The sequence below is a fragment of the Scyliorhinus torazame genome, chromosome 14 (assembly GCF_047496885.1).
Source record: "Scyliorhinus torazame isolate Kashiwa2021f chromosome 14, sScyTor2.1, whole genome shotgun sequence".
Taxonomy (NCBI): domain Eukaryota; kingdom Metazoa; phylum Chordata; class Chondrichthyes; order Carcharhiniformes; family Scyliorhinidae; genus Scyliorhinus; species Scyliorhinus torazame.
In genome coordinates, this window is record NC_092720.1 from 163,929,700 (window position 1) to 163,950,218 (window position 20,519).

Below are 20,519 nucleotides of genomic sequence, written 5' to 3' on the forward strand. Positions count from 1 at the left end.
AGAATCATTATCGAGAAAACAAAATCGGTAAAAATGGTGCAGATACTCACCACGAGGCAGAGGCAGGATCTCACTCAATGCAACAGCACTTTTTGATTGGCAGCCATCTTGAGCGAGAGCGTTCCGGCCAGTACGCACATGCGCACTTCTCAAAAAGGAGGAAAACGGCAACCATTGCATGCACAAGAAGCCGCACATGCACAGTTGCGAAAAGAGCGTGCAGTAAAGGAAACTCGAGTTGCGCATGCGCATTCGATTCCCACCCATGACGTCACGAGCGTCATGATGTCAGAGGACCCGGACCACGCTCACTTAAAAGGGAAATGCAAGAAAATGAACAACAAGAAATTTAAAGCTGCAAAACCCAATTTTCTTACCTCAAAAGACAGAACAATGCCCGAACTTACACCAGCAGTTGAAAATAACTTTCACAACATCCTGCAACAAGCAGTCTGCACCACCCAAAGTGAAGAGCACAATGACAAATCCGAAACCCAAGAAGATGATTTGTTCATTGAACATGAAGAGAACGATAACAACTCCGAAACAAAAAGATGATTTGTCTACCGAACAATACACACAATACTACTCCAACATGGCTGAGTTATTCGGATATGCTGATCACAGCATCAGCAATACGGTTGCAAAGCTCAACATGACTCTACTCATGGTACATGATTCCAATACCATGATGCCATGGCAGATCGTCGATACACTGGATGACAGCAACCTGTCAAATACCCAAGAAGAAGATGACGCCACACTGAGAGCACAGAATGACTCAGTTGAGACAGCACAGACAGACCCCACACAGAGCGGTGACAGACTCCACAGAGAGAGCGATGAAAGACTCCACAGAGAGAGCGACGCAAGCCTCCACAGACAGCTCGGTGACAGACTCAAAAATGGAAGCAAGCAAACACTCCATAGCGAACACCAGGCATGAGCAAGACTATGAAAGTCTACCAAGCTCACGTGAACAACAAAAAGACTATGATAGACTACCCAGCTTATTTGAGCCACCAGAACCCAGCTCATTTAACCAACAAGACGACACTGAATGTCTACCCACTGTATGTGAGACAAATGACGAAGAAATCACAATTCCCATATAGGATATGCAGGATCACAGCGAGACTGACAGATCTCAGCTCATCTGTACAGAAGCACTCAACAATCAGAGGAGGACTACCCATGAGTCCAGAGAGATCACGTCAAATGAAATCGTGAAGATTTTGACTCCAGAAGAGGAGCACCAAGAGTCCAGAGACCAAGTCAATTGAAATCTTGAAGATTTTGACTCCAGAAGAGGAGCACCAAGAAACCAAAGGTGATTCAAATCAACCAGAAATAACTCCAGAAGAGGAGCACAAAGAAATCACAGATGATTCAAGTGAACCAGAAATGACTCTAGGAGTACCAAGGAAGCAAAGAAGAGGAATCAAATCCACCACAAATGACTGATGTCATCAACATCAATGCAACATCAGATCATTCTCACAATTCTCAAGAAGAAACGCTCAATGTAACAGAGACCATAAAGGACACTGACACCAATAACTGTGACAATGACTCACATCATCCACACGGACCACTGAGCGCAATAGGAACAACAAAAACAACAAGAAGCGCTGCAGAAACAAGAACAACCAGCACAACAACAAAAACTACAATAACAACAACAAAAAGCAACAAAAACAGAAACAACAAGCACAACAAAAACATCAAAAAGAAAGACAACAAGAACAACAACAAAAACAACCAAGACAGAAACGACAACAAAGGAACAACGACCTGTACAAAATGGTACAGCTCTGCACATGAAGGACAATGCCACAGCACACTACAAAACAATGGCAAGAGTACAAATATGCCATGGCATGGCAACAAATCTCACAAATTCATATTTGCTCCACAACAACAAGCAAACCAGCTTTCAAGAAAGATGACATGCAGAATCAATACCACAAACACAAGAAAAAGTCCAGGTCAGACAACAAAGATAACATACAGAATCAATACCACAGACACAGGAAAAAGTCCAGGTCAGCCAACAAAGATGTAACACAGAATCGCTACCGCAAGCATAAGAAAAAAAGCATAAATCAGACAACAAAGTGATTCGACCATTCAAATACCTCATTGATGACTTCTTGGTTACTTAAACACAGGAATACTGATGACGTTCACAAAGAAATAACAACATCAATATCACCACTTCAACAACAGAAGAAGAAAGCAAGTCGACCGACCAAACTCATAACGTATGGACTCACAATTTTTTTTTTTATTATTAAGATAGGACTCATAAATATTAATTGGCTTTGTGTACTCATCAAGATCATCACAATTTGTACATAACATCATTTGTCTACCTATTTCACGCAAGCGGAAAAACCGAAGAGGCTAAATGTATTAACATTTGATGGACTAACCCATTGATTTTATGTAATGCATTTGCAAACTGCATCCATTATGTTCGTTCAATTTTCTTTACAACATACAGAAAATATGTAACACGAAAAAAGGGGGATGTAGTGACCTCTATATATGCATGTACACAAGGGGTTAATGTGTAATCAGTAGCACCACATGATCACTAGAGGGCCGGACCAACAGGGGTATAAAAGGCGACCACATTGGGTCTCTCTCTCTCTTGGGTGCACTGTGACCAGGGCAATAGCAGACTAGTTCAGATGGCTAGTGGAGTTAGGTATAGTTACCGTAGTTAGATCTTGTTAACCTTATCACTAGTATCATAGTTAAAGTAAAGAACTCATGCAATTATTGTCATAGTTACTCAGTAAACCTTTTGTTACTACTGGACAAGTTTGAGTCTTCATTGAGATTCAGAAGACCTCATCACTAACCAAGGTTTGAGTACCACACAGGTAACAAAACAACTGGATAAGGTGGAGGTGTGGGCTTAGGTGGGGTTCTCTTTCCAAGGGTCGGTACAGATTCGATGGGCCAAATGGCCTCCTTCTGCACTGTAAATTCTATGATTCTATGAATGAGATAGAACGTTATTAGAACGTATTTTGGAAAGACAGACGAAAAGGAAAAGGTGGTGGGGTTGCATTGCTGGTTAAGAAGGAAATTAACAGGTGGCATGTGGTGCAGTGGATAGCACCGGGACTGCGGTGCTGAGTACCCAGGTTCGAATCCCGGCCCTGGGTCACCGTCCGTGTGGAGTTTGCACATTCTCCCCATGTCTGCGTGGGTTTCACCCCCACAACCCAAAGATGTGCAAGATAGGTGGATTGGCCACGGTAAATTGCCCCTTAATTGGAAAAAAAATAATGGGGTACTCTAAATTAAAAAAAAAAGAAGGAAATTAACAGTGGTGAGGGAGGATATTAGCTCCGGCAATGTGGTATCTGTATGGCTAGAGCTGAGAAACAGCAAGAGGCAAAAAAATGTTCGTGGGCGTCAGATATAAACCCCCAAACTGCAGTGATATTGTTGGAAATGGCATGAAACGGGAAATTAGAGACGCAGATGATAAAGGAACAACTGTAATTATGGGTGATGTTAATATGCATATAGATGTGGAAAATCAAATTAGCCACAATACCATAGAGCAGACATTTTCAAAGTCGGGGTCACGACCCGCAGGTGGGTCACGGGCGGATGTTGGGAGGGTCGTGGAGCCGTCCGTCATGGCACTCCTGATTGCGCAAATTCACTTGCAGCAGCCGGCTTTTAACAACGCTGGCTGCGAGCGGCCTTCAAAATGGCCGCGACCATATTTTTAAAAAGCGGCCGCACTGCCCATGCGTGAATGTTCATCGGTACACATATGCTGAGTTTTGCACATGCGCACCGATGAGTGGGCATGGATACGCAGTGCGGCCATATTTTGTTTTTATATGGTCGCGGCCATTTTGAAGGCTTCTTGCAGCTGGCAACTGCTGCGGCCGTTGCCCATGAATTTGCGCAATTGGAGATGCAGAAGAATTTTTTTAAAATTCTATGTAATCTTCCTGCCTGAAGCGGGGCAGAGAGCATGTCACGCCCCCCCCCCCCCCCCCCCGAACGTCGATGTCACGTGCTTTGGGCGCGATTGCGATTCCTCCATTTTGTCAGCAGCAAACAAGTAAATGAGGACCAAGCAGGCTCACCTCTCGCATTAAATGTAAGAGAAAATGGTGGGTCACGAATGTCGGCCGGCGTGCGTCACAAAGGTCAGCTCGCGTGAGTCACGAAGGGCCGCCGGCGTGAGTCACGAAGGTTGGCCAGCGTGGGTCGTGAAGGTCAGCCGGCATGGGTCCCGAAGGTTGGCCGGTTGTTAAAAATGGGTCCCCCTGAAAAAGTTTGAAAAACACTGCCATAGAGGAGGAATTCCTGGACTGTATGCGGTTTTCTGGATCTGTATGTTGAGCCAACTAGAGAACAGGCCATCCTGGATTGGGTACTGTGTAATGAGTACGGAATGATTGGCAATCTAGTTGAGCGCGACCTCTTGGGGATGAGTGACCATAAAATGACAGAATTTTGCATCAAAATGGAGAGTGAAGTAGTTGATTCCGAGACTAGGGCCCTGAATCTTAACAAAGGAAACTACAATCAAATGAGGTGAGAGTTGGCTATGATCGATTGGGTAATGTTACTTATAGGGATGACAATGGATAGGCAATAGGAAACATTCAAAGAGTTAATTGAGGAACTGCAACAATTGTTTATTCGGCACAAAAGTAAAATGGGAAAGGTGGCCAATCCATGGCTTACAAGGGAAATTAGGGATAGTATTCGATCCAAGAAAGTAGCGTATAAATTGGCCAAGAAAAACAAGAGGTCTGAGGATTGAGTGCTGTTGAATTCAACAAAGAAGAACAAGGGGTTGATTAAGAAGGGGGAAAATGTTGGCCTTCATTGCGAGAGGATTCGAGTACAGGAGCAGGGATGTCTTGCTGAAATTATACAGGGCCTTGGTGAGGCCACACCTGGAATATTGTGTGCAGTTTTGGTCTCCTTATCTGAGGAAGGTTTACAAGACTGATTTCTGGGATGGCAGTATTGCCATACGAGGAGAGATTGAATCGGTTAGGATTGTATTCGCTGGAGTTCAGAAGAATGAGGGGGGAATCTCATAGAAACCTATAAAATTACAACAGGACTGGACTGGGTAGATGCAGGAAGGATGTTCCCAATGGCGGGTGTGTCCAGAACCAGGAGTCACGATCTTGGGATACGGGGTAGACCATTTGGGACAGAGATGAGGAGAAATGTCTTCACCCAGAGAGTAGTGAGCCTGTGGAATTCGTTACCACAGGAAGTAATTAAGTCCAAAACATTGTATAGTTTCAAGAAGCAGTTAGATATAGCATTTAGAGCGAAGGGGATCAAAGGATATGGGGGGAAAGCCGGATTAGGCTATTGAGTTGGATGATCAGCCATGATCATAATTAATGGCAGAGCGGGTTTGAAGGGCCGAATGGCCTCCTCCTGCTCTATGTTTCTCTATGTTACTGCTTCATTGACAGTACCTCCGGAGCACGACTACTCCTCAGCTTTGTAGCGGTATGAAAAAGATTTCAAAATGGTTACTTGTCACACGACACTGGTCACACAACGATGTAAGAAAAAATTGTTATATAGGTAGCACAGTGGCACAGAGCTTAGCAATGTTACTTCACAGCGCCGGGGACCCGGGTCAATCCGACTTTAGGTGAAGAGTTTGCACATTTTCCCCGTGTCTGTGGGATTCCTCCTGGTCCTCCGGTTTCCTCCCATAGTCCAAAGATGTGCAGGTTAGGTGGATTGGTCATACTTAGTGTCCAAAGATATGCAGGTTAGGTGGGGTTACGGGGTTAGGGCAGTGGGGTGCACTTTCAGAGGGCCGGTGCAGACACGATGGGCCGAATGGCTGCCTCCTGCACGAAGGGATTCTATGGAACTGAGAGTTCAAAGTTTTACCTTATTTGGCAATGGACGGCTAAACCAGTTGTGACCAGATATGGTCAAAACCTCACTCATTTGGACTTGAGAAGCAGGATGATCAGCCAGGAAGGAAGAGAGCAAAGGTAATTTGGGGGACAAGGGTGTAGAAGGTGGCTATGAGGGATGTGGTTAAACCAGATTGATGGGTACCGAAGCATTGTGGTGAATGGAGGGTCAAAGGTCAGAGAGTTGTGAATTAGATACGTGTGTGTCAGTCAAGTGATGGGGCCCTGCTTTAGTTGGTGATGTGAATTATAGACAGATCCACTTCAGATGACGGGTGTTTGACTAATACCGTGGATAATGTTTGTACTATCCTGTCTGGAAGGATTACTATCCTGAGTATGGTGAGAGAGTGTGGTGGGGGGGGGGGGGGGGTGGATCTCTACAGACCCGAGTCTCTCAGTCCATCATACCTCAATGTAATAACGGTGTGATATGTTCACCTTATACTCTTCCAAGATTCATTTCATATTCTGGGAGTTATTTTCAAATACTTTGTTCTTTTGGTTCAAGTGTTTTGTTGTTTGGTGTAAGTTGAATATTATGTTGCTATTTGTATAGATTTAAAACTCCCAATAATTTTTTTTTTAGCTAAGCCCAAACAATCTGATTTGCCAGCATGGTGTGTTCCAATTGACTGAAACACTCAGGAGCCTATAGTAAGAGTTCTGTACACAATACACTGCTCAATGTCACTGTGGCCGGTATACTTTCTCCATCAATGGGTTTAGAATTCCCAGTTCACAGAAAACAGAATGTTTCCCTAAGAAAGAAAGACTTGCTTTTTATATCAGCTTGGTATCTGAAGTATTTTACAGCCAATAAAGGGCTTTTTGAAGTGTCGTCATTGTTGTAATGTAGGAAACTTGGCAGCCAATTAGTGCACAGAAAGATCCCAGAAACAGCAATGTGATAATGACAGATAATCTTTTTTTCTGATTTTGATGGCAAGATCCATATTGACCAGGACATCAAGGATAAACTCCCCTAGAATGTAGGGTCATGTGATCTTTTACATTCCCTGAGAGGGCAGACAGGGCCTTGGTTTAACTGATCTGAAAGTTGGTACCTCTGACAATGCAGTGCTCCCTCAGTACTGCACTGAGTGCCAGCCTCAGTGCTCAAGCCTCTGAAGTGAGACTTGAACCCTCAACCTTCTCAGAGAAGCTATGGCCATTAATATTTTTGTTGTATTAGATTCAGTTTCTAAGAGGTTAAGCCCCAAGGCTGTGTACAGATTTCTTTTCTCCCTGTCAACTGGCAGATCTGATGGAGTCATCCAGACTTGAAACGTTAGCTCTGTTCTCTCTCCACAGATGCTGTCAGACCCGTTGAGATTTTCCATTTTCTTCTGTTCTTGTGTCTGAAAGTTTGATTACATTTAAATTAGTAACTAGTTTGAGCTGCAGGTGTCAGTGTTGCCTTTGTGTTTCTGAAGCTGGGAAAGGTGGTGAAGTCCCTGGTGTCAGGAGATGTGAAACTGATGCAGAAAAGTGAGTAGACTCCAGGAATGAGGAACAACCTTACAGGCTCGTTGCTGATAGAGGATCCCCACATCGAGCAAAAATCCAAACATCCTAAATCTCACTGATTGAAATAGAAACACACACCAGAACAACCATTTTTCTTTGTGTGTTCTCTGCCCAAAAGCAGGTTCAACCAACATCGCCACGAGCTTCACCTCAGGAATGCCAAGGAGGCAGATCCCCAATCAAACTCAACTGAGCTAACAGGCCTCCCAAGGAAGTCTAAGTTGCTCTGACAACATCCACTGCAGTCTGGAGCTATGGGTAATGATGGTAGATGCTCCAATTTCTTTCCGTCATATGGCTGACCAGGAATCTCTCCCGCTCTCACCGCCTGCCATTGGTGTGTGCTCGAATAAGTTACAAGTTCATTTTCAAACTGTTTGGTCATGTTATGAACAGACCTTCCTTGTCCGTGAAGCTGGAGCTCCTGGCTCAGAAACAGGGACATTGGAGATGTTGCATCCATTAGGGGGCCTTATTTTAATGCCACTTCTGAAAGAACAGTACCTCTAAAACTGGCACTAAAGTGTCAGCCTAGATTTTTCTGTTCAAGGTCTGGAGTGGGATTGGAATTCACAACCATTTGATTCAGAGGTGAAGCACTGCCCACTGAGCCACAACTAATATCAGGCCCAACCATATGGAAATGTTTCTATATGGTTTTGAACATCCGGATGCCTCGCGTGTGCGGCGAATGTGATAACCACTACATTAGAGAGATTCCGCAAATTTAATCAACTGAACATTTTGCCGTTATGGGATTCAATCTCACGCCACCACAGATTTTGCCAATTTGAATTCAGTGCTTTTGATCACTGGCCAACGCTACCAGCAAAAATATGGAATGCTTGCTTCATGGATTTGCGTGTCATCCTTGCACAGGGGCCATGCTAATCTTTTCTGCATGGCTCAAATTTTAATGTATATGTGCTGCTGAAGCGAAGCACTCTTCCCACTGCACCAATAACCATCTATGTCTGAAAATCCTTGGTATCCTCAGTGATATTGATGTGCAGTTTCCTCTAACACCACTGGGTACACTGTGTTTAGAGATCTGACCCCCCACCCCCATTATAAAGTTGGAAAGGGACTAGGGGTCAAGCAAGGGATGACAGGCAATTAGCAAGTGAGGGGTGCGAGGCTGACAGATGTGTCTGGCGAGGAGTGACAGATCCCCAAATCACTCTGGCAGTCACAGTGCACCTCAGGCAATTGTAGCAGCTTCCATTCCCTGAAGGTCAAGTTTGGGGGTTTTCAGCCAATCTAAAAGTTTTCATGTTTTTATTTTGATTCTATTCCACAAATTTCAACCTTTTAAAATTTATTTAGCTCCGTGGAGTGGCTGAGATGAATAGAACAGACTCTTCCAGGGGAAACTAGACCGGAGGGAGAAAGGAAAAGAAGGATTTCCTGATCGGGTGAGAGGAGACTCATGTGAAGCTTCCACACCAGCAGCGAACCAATCGGGCCGAATGGCCTGTTTCTGCTCTGTAATTGTATGTATGTAACTTTCTGTGGTTGGATTTGAACTCTCAATCACTGGATTGTTAATCCAGCATCAGAGCAATTCAACACCATAGCTGAAGATTTTAAGATTTCAAACTTTCTCTTGCAACCTTTTTGATTTTGCCTGATTCCATATTTCTCTTTTTTAATGTATTTTATTCCAAACATGTACAAACAAGAACATTAATACTTTTGGGGGACCCAGAGTTCTGTGACAAAATATGTAGGTTTCAACTGTACGGGTGAAGTGTCGAAGGCAGTTGTCTGGGAGGCTCTAAAGGGGGTGGTGAGGGATGAGGTGATCTCGTTTAAGACCAGGATGGACAAAGAGGAGAGGTTGGAGCAGCAGAGGGTAATAGATGAGATGTTGGAGGTAGATAGGAGTTATGCAGAAGATGGAGACCCAGCGAAGTTGGAAAAGAGGAAGGTAACATGTATTATTCCTATTTGGAGCAATTAAATTTTGAAACAATGTTCCATGTGGTGTGTAAAAATGGCTATTCCAGACTTCTTGTGGTGACCCTGGTGAGAGTGGTCGCACATTAGGCTCTTGCTCGAAGTGGAATTGTTTTGGGTGTTTTCGCCCATTTCGGGAGGAGTTATATAGGTGGAGAGTTTAAGTATAAGGGACTAAGAATTCTCCTTCAGTAGGGTATGTCTGGGGCCTTTCAAACGAGGAGAGCAACAAGTAAGATGCAACAGTCAGACCAAGAGATCTCTTGAACTGCGACACAGGGAAGAAAAGATGGTGGAGAGCTCTGTGGCGTTGTTGCCTACATAGTGGTCCACAGAACAGTTGGGAACAGGAGTTCCTGATGGCTGAGTTTGAGCAGCAGAGAAAGGAGGCCTCAGAGGATCTGGCCAGGGTGGCCGGGCCAATCCATGCAGCCATAGACAGAGTGGAACAAAGGCTGGAGACGCAGCATGCATCGCTCCAGAAGGTAGAGGAGTCTATGGCTGAGCACAAGTATCGGTTGGAGCCAGAAATCATGCTAGTGGCGGAGGGCCAGAAGACGTTAAGAGAGAAGGTGGAAATATTGGAGAATCACTTGAGGCGGCAAAATCTTGCACGAGGGGATCGAGGGAACGCAGACCATCCAATATGTGGCAAAGTTGTTGACCCACCTCCTGAAGTGGATTGAGTGCCCAGGTCGCTAAGGAGGTATCTGAAAGAAGGTGAGCCACCGAGGGCAATCATGGTGCAAAGGTTCCAGACTTGGACACACACTGGCTGATTATTTAGGTGGGGGGGGGAACTCTAATATAGTGTTGGATCCTCGGCTTATGTGCTGGGTCTTTGAAGGTGTCGGCGATGGCGAAGGAGTTGCAGGGTTTATGGAGCGGATAGATGGTGTCATGAGAATGTTACTTTAAGAAATGTTTGGCTGCTCATATTACTGCAGTGATGTCAGAGTGTGGGTGGAGCTGGGCTGTCTGTCAGCTTTTTACTTTCGTTTTTGGCTGTTTGCTGCAGGGTGTGTTTTAGTTTAGTTTTCAGTGTTGGAGCTGAAGCCAGACCAAGCAGGTGTACTGCTATTCTCTCTGCCATCAAAATACTTTCTCTTGATTATTTGGTGAATTCAGAATTATAAATGTTCTCAGCAGTGAATGTAAACCTAATATGCTTCTGTTAAAAGGTGTTTCTTTTGTCTTCTGGATGTTGTTTGGGAAGTTATTAAGCATTACTTAGTGTTGTATTCTTTGGGGGTTGTATTTGAATTAATGGTTACTAAGATGTTCACTGTATGTTTCAAAAAGGTTAACTTGAGTTCATAGAATAAACATTGTTTCGCTTTAAAAAATACTTTTCCATTTCTGCTGTACCACACCTGTAGAGTGGGCCGTGTGCTCCCCAGACCACAATCTGTTAAAAGTTGTGGGTCAGGTGAACTCCATGATACACTCTGGGGTTCTCTAAACCCTGGCCCATAAATTGGGAGCTCGAGGGGGATAAAAGTCTATCTATTGGATTGGCTTAGTGAACTTAAAGACAGTGAGGGGTGAGCATATTGTGGTTGCTTTTCAGGTGCGGTATTCCTGTTTAAGTAGGGAGTGTGTTGTGGACAATGGCTCTTTCAGAGGCTCTGATGTTTTTGGGGGTGGAGACACGCAGTACCTTACGGACAGAGACTAAAAGCAGACTGTTAGATTTGGCAAAAACATTGCAGTTAACATTACCTGACAAATTGCGAAAAGATGAGGTAATTATGGCGGTGGCTCAGCATTTAAAGTTGCCTGAGATACAGTTTGACTCATTGGAAATGGCAAAAATTCAGTTACAACTTAAACAAATGGAACATGAGAAAGAATTAAAGCAGCTTGAATACGAAAGAGGGAGAGAGGAAAAAGAAAAGGAGAGAGAAGGAAGGAGAAAAGAAAGAATAGCCCTAGCAGAACAAAAAGAAAGAGAAAAGGAGATACAGAACAGGAAAAAAGATAAAGCGAGAGTGTTTGAACTTCAGAAAATGGCCATGCAACATGACAGTCAGTTAAAATTGGCAGACGTAAAGGGAAACGCACAGTTGGATGATAGTGATGAGGATAGTGAGAAAGAGCGTCATAGTCGAAGACTTGGTGGGGATCTATTTAAATATGTCCAAGCATTGCCAAGGTTTGATGAGGAGGAGGTGGAAGCCTTTTTCATTTCATTTGAGAAGGTGGCTAAACAAATGAAATGGCCACAGAACTTGCGGCTATTACTGATTCAAACAAAGCTGATAGGTAGGGCTAGTGAAGTGTTTGCATCACTACCGGAGGAGGTATCAGAGACGTATGAGGAGGTGCATATGAACTAGAAGCCTACAGACAAAGGTTTCGAAATTTAAGGAAAGAACCTGATCAAACGTACATGGAGTTTGAAAGGATCAAACAGAGTAATGTTGATAGGTGGATAAGGGCTTTGAAAATAGACCAAATGGATGAAGCTCTCAAGAGAAATTATACTTTTGGAGGAGTTTAAAAATTCAATTCTTGATGTAGTGAGAACTCATGCACGGGGCTGGTTTAGCACACTGGGCTAAATTGCTGGCTTTTAAAGCAGACCAAGGCAGGCCAGCAGCATGGTTCGATTCCCGTACCAGCCTCCCCGAACAGGCGCTGGAATGTGGCGACTAGGGGCTTTTCACAGTAATTTCATTTGAAGCCTACTTGTGACAATAAGCGATTTTCATTTAATTTCATTTCATGTGGAAGAGCAGAGGGTTAAAGCTGCGAGGTTAGCAGCAGAAATGGCAGATGATTATGAATTAGTTCATAAATCAAAGTTTGGTTTCCAACATCAGTTTCAGCCTGTGAGCGATAGAAATACTCAAGTGGTAAAGGTAAAGGTGATCTGATGGGAGATAATGAGAGTGTACCTCAGGCTAAAAAAGAAATCCAGGAGGGTGGAAAAGAAATGAAAAGTTTCAGATGTTTTCACTGTAATAAACTAGGCCATGTTAAGTCACACTGTTGGTGGTTGAAGAAAAGCACTGGGAAAGCTGATGTGGTAAAACAGGACAAGACAGTGGGGGTTGTTAAAGTGGTAAAGGAAAGCCCAAGTGAAGCGAAGGAGGTGCAAAAGATTGTACAACCTGATCAAGAGGTGATTGATAAGAAGGTGCCAGATCTCTTCAAAGAATTTACTTATGTGGGTATAGATTACTCATGTGTATCAGGAAGAGCAGGTAAAGAAATCACAATTTTAAGAGATACGGGAGCTAGTCAATCTTTAATGGTAAAAGATGAGGAGTTATGTAGTTTGGGAAGAATGTTGCCAGAAAAGATGGTAATATGCGGAATTCAGGGTGAGAGGAGTAGTGTTCCATTATATAAGGTAAGGTTGGAAAGTCCAGTGAAGAGTGGTGAAGTGGTAGTAGGAGTAATAGAGAAACTATCTTGTCCAGGAATACAGTTTATCTTGGGTAATGATATAGCTGGATCGCAGATGGGAGTGATGCCTACTGTGCTTGATAAGCCAGTGGAAAATCAGACAACTGAAGTGTAGAAGGGCGAATATCCTGGTATTTTCCCAGATTGTGTAGTAACAAGGTCGCAAAGTCACAGATTAAGACAAGAGGAGAAATCAGAGAGTAAAGATAAAGGTGAAGTGCAATTATCAGAAACAATTTAAAAAAATTTTTTTTAGAGTGCCTAATTCATTTTTTTTCCAATTAAGGGGCAATTTAGCGTGGCCAATCCACCTACTTGCACATCTGTGGGGGCGAAACCCACGCAAACACGGGGATAATGTGCAAACTCCACATGGACAGTGACCCAGAGCCGGGATCGAACTTGGGACCTCGGCACCGTGAGGCAACAGGACTAACCCACTGCGCCACCGTGCTGCCCATCAGAAATTATTTTTGATCAAATGGTTGGAAAAGAACAGGCGGATATTTTTAGTTCAGGAAAATTGGTGGAGTTACAACAGAAAGATGTAGAAACAAAACGGATGTATCAGAAAGCATACACGGAAGAGGAATCTGAGTGTATACCAGAGTGTTATTACCGTAAAAGTGATGACTTGATGAGAAAATGGAGACCTTTACATATGCAGGCGGATGAAAAGTGGGCAGAAGTTCATCAAGTAGTATTGCCGGTAGGGTATCGAAAGGAGGTGTTGCGAGTTGCACATGAGGTACCAGTGGGAGGTCATTTGGGAATAAAGAATATTCAAGCTAAAATCCAAAAACATTTTTATTGGCCTGGACTATATAAAGATGTAGTTAAATTTTGTCAATCATGTCACACATGTCAAGTGATAGGGAAACCTCAAGCAGTGATAAAACCAGCGCCCTTAATACCCATTCCAGCATTTGAGGAACCTTTTACAATGGTCCTAATTGATTGCGTAGGACCGCTTCCTAAAACAAAAAGTGGGAATCAATATCTTTGGACGATAATGGATGTGTCTACTAGATTTCCAGAGGCCATTCCAGTATGTAATATTACAGCTAAAAAGATTGTGGAGGAATTACTTAAATTCTTTACTAGATATGTACCCACAGAAATACAATCGGATCAAGGATCAAATTTTACCTCCAGGTTATTCAAAGAAGTTATGGATAGTTTAGGAATAAAACAATTTATATCAACTGCGTACCATCCAGAATCGCAGGGAGCGTTAGAAAGGTAGCATCAGACATTAAAGACAATGTTGAGGGCTTATTGTCAAGATTATCCAGAGAATTGGGATAAAGGAATTCCATTCGTACTGTTTGCAATTAGGGATGCACCTAATGATTTAATGATTCTAACTCAAAGTGACGAACCAAATCCAGATGACTTGTGAATTTCACATACCTCAAATTAAATTGGAAAACGAGGATGTTCTTAAAAATTGGGATAAATTGTTGAGTTACCTTCCAGAGGAAAAACGGACTGACGTGAAAGAGTTATTGATACCACATGGGCAAGTTTGAGGAGATAAATTGGGAAGTACTAAAATGCTATACATGATGTAGATGTGGGAAATGCTGTTCCAATCAAACAACATCCATACAGACATAACCCTTTAAAATTGGCACAGGTTGAGAATATGCTTAAAAATGCATAATTGAAGTGGGTTGCAGCCAATGGAGCTCACCCATAGTGATGGTACCTAAACCAGACGGTACCCAATGGTTGTGTGTGGACTATAGAAAGGTTAATGCAGTTACAAGGACGGACTCTTATCCTATCTCACATTTGGAGGGTTGCATTGAGAAAGTGGGACAATCAGCTTTTATTTCCACACTGGATTTACTTAAAGGTTACTGGCAGGTACCTTTATCCGAAAGGGCGAAGGGGATTTCAACTTTTGTGACTCCAGATGGTATATACCAATTCGAAGTTATGCCATTTGGCATGAAAAACGCCCCAGCCACATTTCAACGGTTAACTAATACAGTCGTTTCAGGATTACCCAATTGTGCGGTATACATCGACGATCTGGTAATTTACAGCCAGACATGGAAAGAACATTTAAAACATCTGATGGAGTTATTTGATCGACTTCAAGAGGTGGGTCAGGTGATAAACTGAACCCAAAGTGAATTTGGAAAAGCCCAAGTCACTTTCCTTGGCCATAAAATCGGACAGGGTTGAATGGTCACACGGGATGTGAAACCAACAGTTACTGAGGAGTTTTCAATACCCTCAAGATGAAGGGAAATAATGCGATTTCTTGGCATGAGTGGATTTGATCGAACATTTGTGCAAACGTTTTGTACCATGATTGCTCCACTGAAAGGCTTGCTGAAGAAACGTCGAAAATTTCAGTGGACAGCAGAGTTTCAACAGGCATTTGACGGCCTGAAAGCTGTGGTAACCAATGCTCTTGTGTTGGAGAATTACAAGGGACTCTGTGATCAGATTGAACTAAAGTATCTGACTTTAAGGGCAGCATGGTGGCGCGGTGAGTTAGCCCTGCTGCCTCAGCGCCGAGGTCCCAGGTTTGATCATGGCTCTGGGTCACTGTCCGTGTGGAGTGTGCACATTCTCCCCGTGTTTGCTTGGGTTTCATCCCCACAACCCAAAGATGTGTAGGCTATGTGGATTGGCCACGCTAAATTGCCCCTTAATTGCAAAAAATGAATTGGGTACTCTAAATTTATATTAAAAACAAGTACCTGACTTTAAAGAGAAATGCCGAGGCATAGAGAAACGGATGGATCGTGCAGAGACCTTCTTGTTCAAAGAGACTGTCAATTGAGAAGGATTCCAGTTGGAGGAAGAAGGAAAAAAAAGGACTATATTATTATACCTGTTTGCGTGTGTTGTTTTTTGAAATGAAGAAGTATATTGACTGTGTGCATTTCTTAAAGGATAGTGAAAAGGTGAAAAATGAAACCATCTTGAAGTTGATGGCTTATTTTTTTTCTTGGGGGGGACGTGTCATGAGAATGTCGCTTTAAGAAATGTTTGGCTGCTCATATTACTGCAGTGATTACAGAGTGTGGGTGGAGCTGGGCTGTCTGTTAGCTTTTTACTTTCATTTTAGGCTGTTTGCTGCAGGATGTGTTTTAGTTTCGTTTTCCGTGTTGGAGCTGAAGCCAGACCAAGCAGGTGTACTGCTGTTCTCTATGCCATCAAAAGACTATCTCTTGATCATTTGGTGAATTCAGAATTATAAATGTTCTCAGTAGTGAATGTAAACCTAATGTGCTTCTGTTAAAAGGTGTTTCTTTTGTCTTCTGGATGTTTGGGAAGTTATTAAGCATTACTTAGTGTATTCTTTGGGGGTTGTATTTGAATTAATGGTTGGTAAGATGTTCACTGTATGTTTTAAAAAGGTTAACTTAAGTTCATAGAATAAACATTGTTTTGCTTTAAAAAATACTTTTCCATTTCTGCTGTACCACACCTGTAGAGTGGGCCGTGTGCTCCCCATACCACAATCTATTAAAAGTTGTGGGTCAGGTGAACTCCATGATACACTTTGGGGTTCTCGAAACCCTGGCCCATAACAATGGGGTGTATTCCTGGAGGTTTGATAGGCCGAGGGCGAAGGAGTTTCTGATCTTTTTGCATTTCCACCGGGTGTATTCCCAGATTGATTTTTTTTGTACTAGCCAAGGCCAAGTTTGGGTTGGAATATTCGGCGATGAAGTGTCCGACCACATGCCGCACTGGACGGACTTGCGAGTGAAAAGGGCAGCTCCCAGTGGCCGCAGTGGAGATTAGCTGTGGGGTTGTTGGGATGTAAGGAAATTCGTGGACGGGTTGGGGAAGCTATCCGGAATTATGTGTAGCATTAAGAGACGGGTGAGGTCACCGCCTCCATGTCGTAGGAGGCGCTGAATGCAGTGATTAGGGGGTAGTTTATTTTGATTCAGATGCACAAGGAGAGGGTAGAGAGGTTCGAAAGGCAGAGTTTGGTGGATGCCATCCAAGTGGTGGACCGGAGGGACTCAGCGGTCCCGGAGGAGGCGCTGTTAAAGGCGAGGCAGAGGCTCCAAATGGAGGTTGGGCTTATGTCTACAGGGAAGGCGGTGGGGCAGTTGCGCAGGGCCAGTAGGGTGATGTACGAGCATGGGGAGAAAGCCAGCAGGATGCTGGTGCATCTGTTGAGGCAGCGATGGCGAGAGAGATTGGACGAATGAGGGATAGTGTGTGTGTGGTGGTCACAGAGTATGGGGAGGTTAATGGGGCATTTAAGGATTTTTAATCAGTAACTGTACAGCTCGGAGCCTCCGGTGGGGGATGAGGGTGTGAAGTGGTTCTCCGACAGGCTGCGGTTCCGGCAGAATTCAATATAAAGTTTGGTTTGAAGTTAGTCGAGATGTACAATGAGTCATTGGAGGAAGGGGAACTCTCTCTCACCACCCCCCTCACCCCTCCCACCGGCCCTGCACATGCTGGCTCAGGCTTCGATCTCGCTTATTTTTAAAAAAGGATAAGGACCTGGAGCAGTGTGGGTCGTCCCACCCAATTTTATTGTTGGATGTGGACGCGAAAATATTGGGGAAGGTGCTGGTGATGCATATGGAGGACTGTGTGCCGGGAGTGATTGGAGAGGACTAGACTACATTCGTGGAGGGGTAGCAGTTGTCTGCTAACGTCCGGAGGTTATTGAATGTGATCATTATGATGCCTCTTAGGGGCCAGGTCGTGGATGTTAGATGTTTAGCTGCTGTTGTATAAAGAGTCAAAAAGGTTCTGCTCCTTTTCGCCAACACCTTGATTTCACTTTAACAGACTGCACAAAACTCTAACATCACATCACCTGACACAAAGGCCACCTGAGGCCCCTTTACATATCAGTGTCAATTATTGGATACTTGACATAAATGAGACAATTAATTGGAATGTCTCTTAACCCATTACTTAACAGTCTCCCCTTCCTTGGAGAAAAAAAATAATTAGGTGAAACCAAAATTACAAGAAACTTAAAAACACACACGCAATTTCCCCCCTTCTTTTTTTTCATTTTTGGAAGAAAAAAAAAGTCACAGAAACAGGCGCCCTTCATTAACAATATCCAAAAGTTTCTGTGAGCTAGCCCCTCTTTTTGTAAAACAGTCTGACAATTGATAGCTACTGTCGATCCATTTAATTTTTGCTATTTCCCCTCTGTCCAACATCTGCTTCAAACTTGCGATGTCTATCCTTAACCTTTTTCCATGGACCCTTTTTGTAGAGTGCACATTTTCCCACAGGGATTTATTGTCAATGTGACATTCAATAGGTATATTACCCAAATCCCATATTCCCAAAATTTCTGTCAATATCTGAGATATATAAAAGGCCATATCTACCGCCTCTACAAGGCTTAACATCTCAGCAGCCAAAGCGCTTTTGACCACTCTCCTTATTTTCTTTGTTTCCCACACAAGAGGGCAACATTTACCATTGTTCCCAAAAGGAAAATTATAAAACTTCCTGCGCTTGAAACCTGTAAGATTTCTAATATTGGACTACGCCAAGTTGAAGGAATTTATAGTATTCCTACTATTCGGTTACCAGCAGCACTTTGCGATTACTGGAACTCAGTAGAAATTTAAGTTAAAACCTCTCAGGTGGCAATAAGAATTGTTTTATTAGTCTTCTATTGATTACAATTTGAAAGTCATTTAAAAGGCAATTCATAGACAATTTGAAGCTTTCAGAAGAATCAAAGACATTATCTTTTTGCTTAGGCAGACAGCTCGAAAGTCATTTAAAAGGTCAAAGTCTGGAAATGAAATATGAAAAAGAGAGAGAGAGAACTAAACTTAAACTAAACTCCAACATAACTAAAATACAAAACTAAAACACACTCCCTAACACAAAACACTTCAAAATGGTGGGGCGAAACTTTTTCAGTTATACCCTTTCATATCTGTCTTAAGTCATCTAATCACACCCCAATATAATCCTAATTGGTTTGGGTTAGACTCAAACACATTTGATTTGACGGCAAGCCATCCATCTTCAATGTGCAACATTAGTTTTAATTGTTTCATGTTTGAATACTTGTGCATGTTATGGAATGCGATATTCTGCCTTATCTTTTACCAGCAAAAACTGGTCTTCTGCTGACTTAGCTGTTATCTGCATTGTGAACAATGGTGCCTTCAGGTTGCTATGGTGCCTGCTTTGTCCTTGATCTGATTACTGGTACAGCTCATTTCTTAATGTCAAACTGTCTTTGAAAATATCTCAGTGAAAATGTTGTCTTTATCTCCAATTAGTTTATGCATGTGTCAGGCCTTTTTGTGCCTCTGTTAAAGCTATGTGTTTGGTCATGACCTGCGGTTATGGATGCTGAAATTCTCATTTTAAATGGGTATTTAAAACTGGGCTTAATTATGCTAAACAGCTATCTTTTACCTATACTAGTTGTATTAGAAATACCTGGCTTCTACAGTCGGCCCTTTGGTAAATCGAAAGATTAAGTGAGATATATCAGAATAAGATAAAAGACATCATTAATGCGATAGGATAGGTAAAAGCGCAAAGAATAACTCATTCATATTGTCATTCATAGAGTTCATAGAATTTACAGTGCAGAAGGAGGCCATTCAGCCCATCGAGTCTGCACCGGCTCTTGGAAAGAGCACCCTACCCAAGGTCCACACCTCCACCTTATCCCCATAACCCAGTAACCCCACCCAACACTAAAGGCAATTTTGGACATTAAGGGCAATTTAGCATGGCCAATCCACCTAACCTGCACATCTTTGGACTGTGGGAGGAAACCGGAGCACCCGGAAGAAACCCATGCACACACGGGGAGAACGTGCAGACTCCGCACAGACAGTGACCCAAGCCGGGAATCGAACCTGGGATCCTGGAGCTGTGAAGCAATTGTGCTATCCACAATGCTACCGTGCTGCCCCGCATTGCAGTTTTAAACAATAGAATGGACACTTAGCATTGCAACAGGCATTTCAAAATAATTATTATAATTAATAAATTAATCAAATTTGACCCTACTGATTCAGTATTAATAAATTATACAATATGTTAATAATACAGTCAAATAGTTGATTGAGCCCTTTGGATTTCGGCGGCAGCGGTGCGCAGGGGCCTTCTGGGAGGTGAGTAGTGTATTTAAAAACCTTACCTTTACAGGAGCAGCCCTTTGGATTTCGGCGGCAGCGGTGCGCAGGGGCCTTCTGGGAGGTGAGTAGTGTATTTAAAAACCTTACCTTTACAGGAGCAGCCCTTTGGATTTCAGCGGCAGCGGTGCGCAGGGGCCTTCTGGGAGGTGAGTAGTGTATTTAAAAACCTTACCTTTACAGGAGCAGCCCTTTGGATTTCGGCGGCAGCGGTGCGCAGGGGCCTTCTGGGAGGTGAGTAGTGTATTTAAAAACCTTACCTTTACAGGAGCAGCCCTTTGGATTTCGGCGGCAGCGGTGCGCAGGGGCCTTCTGGGAGGTGAGTAGTGTATTTAAAAACCTTACCTTTACAGGAGCAGCCCTTTGGATTTCGGCGGCAGCGGTGCGCAGGGGCCTTCTGGGAGGTGAGTAGTGTATTTAAAAACCTTACCTTTACAGGAGCAGCCCTTTGGATTTCGGCGGCAGCGGTGCGCAGGGGCCTTCTGGGAGGTGAGTAGTGTATTTAAAAAGCCTTGCCTGGTCCCGTGTCTGTTCT

At 43.3% G+C, this 20,519-nt stretch overlaps 1 protein-coding gene and 2 pseudogenes across 1 annotated transcript in view; 1 reads left to right on the forward strand and 2 right to left on the reverse strand.

Annotated features, from left to right (window-relative positions):
* Positions 1 to 20,519, reverse strand: part of LOC140389219 (uncharacterized) — an 82,983-nt pseudogene that overhangs the window by 41,085 nt on the left and 21,379 nt on the right.
* LOC140389211 (uncharacterized) overlaps positions 1 to 20,519 on the forward strand; it is a 56,962-nt gene that overhangs the window by 5,008 nt on the left and 31,435 nt on the right. The window lies entirely within an intron of this gene.
* Positions 8,309 to 8,422, reverse strand: LOC140390936 (U6 spliceosomal RNA; annotated as a pseudogene).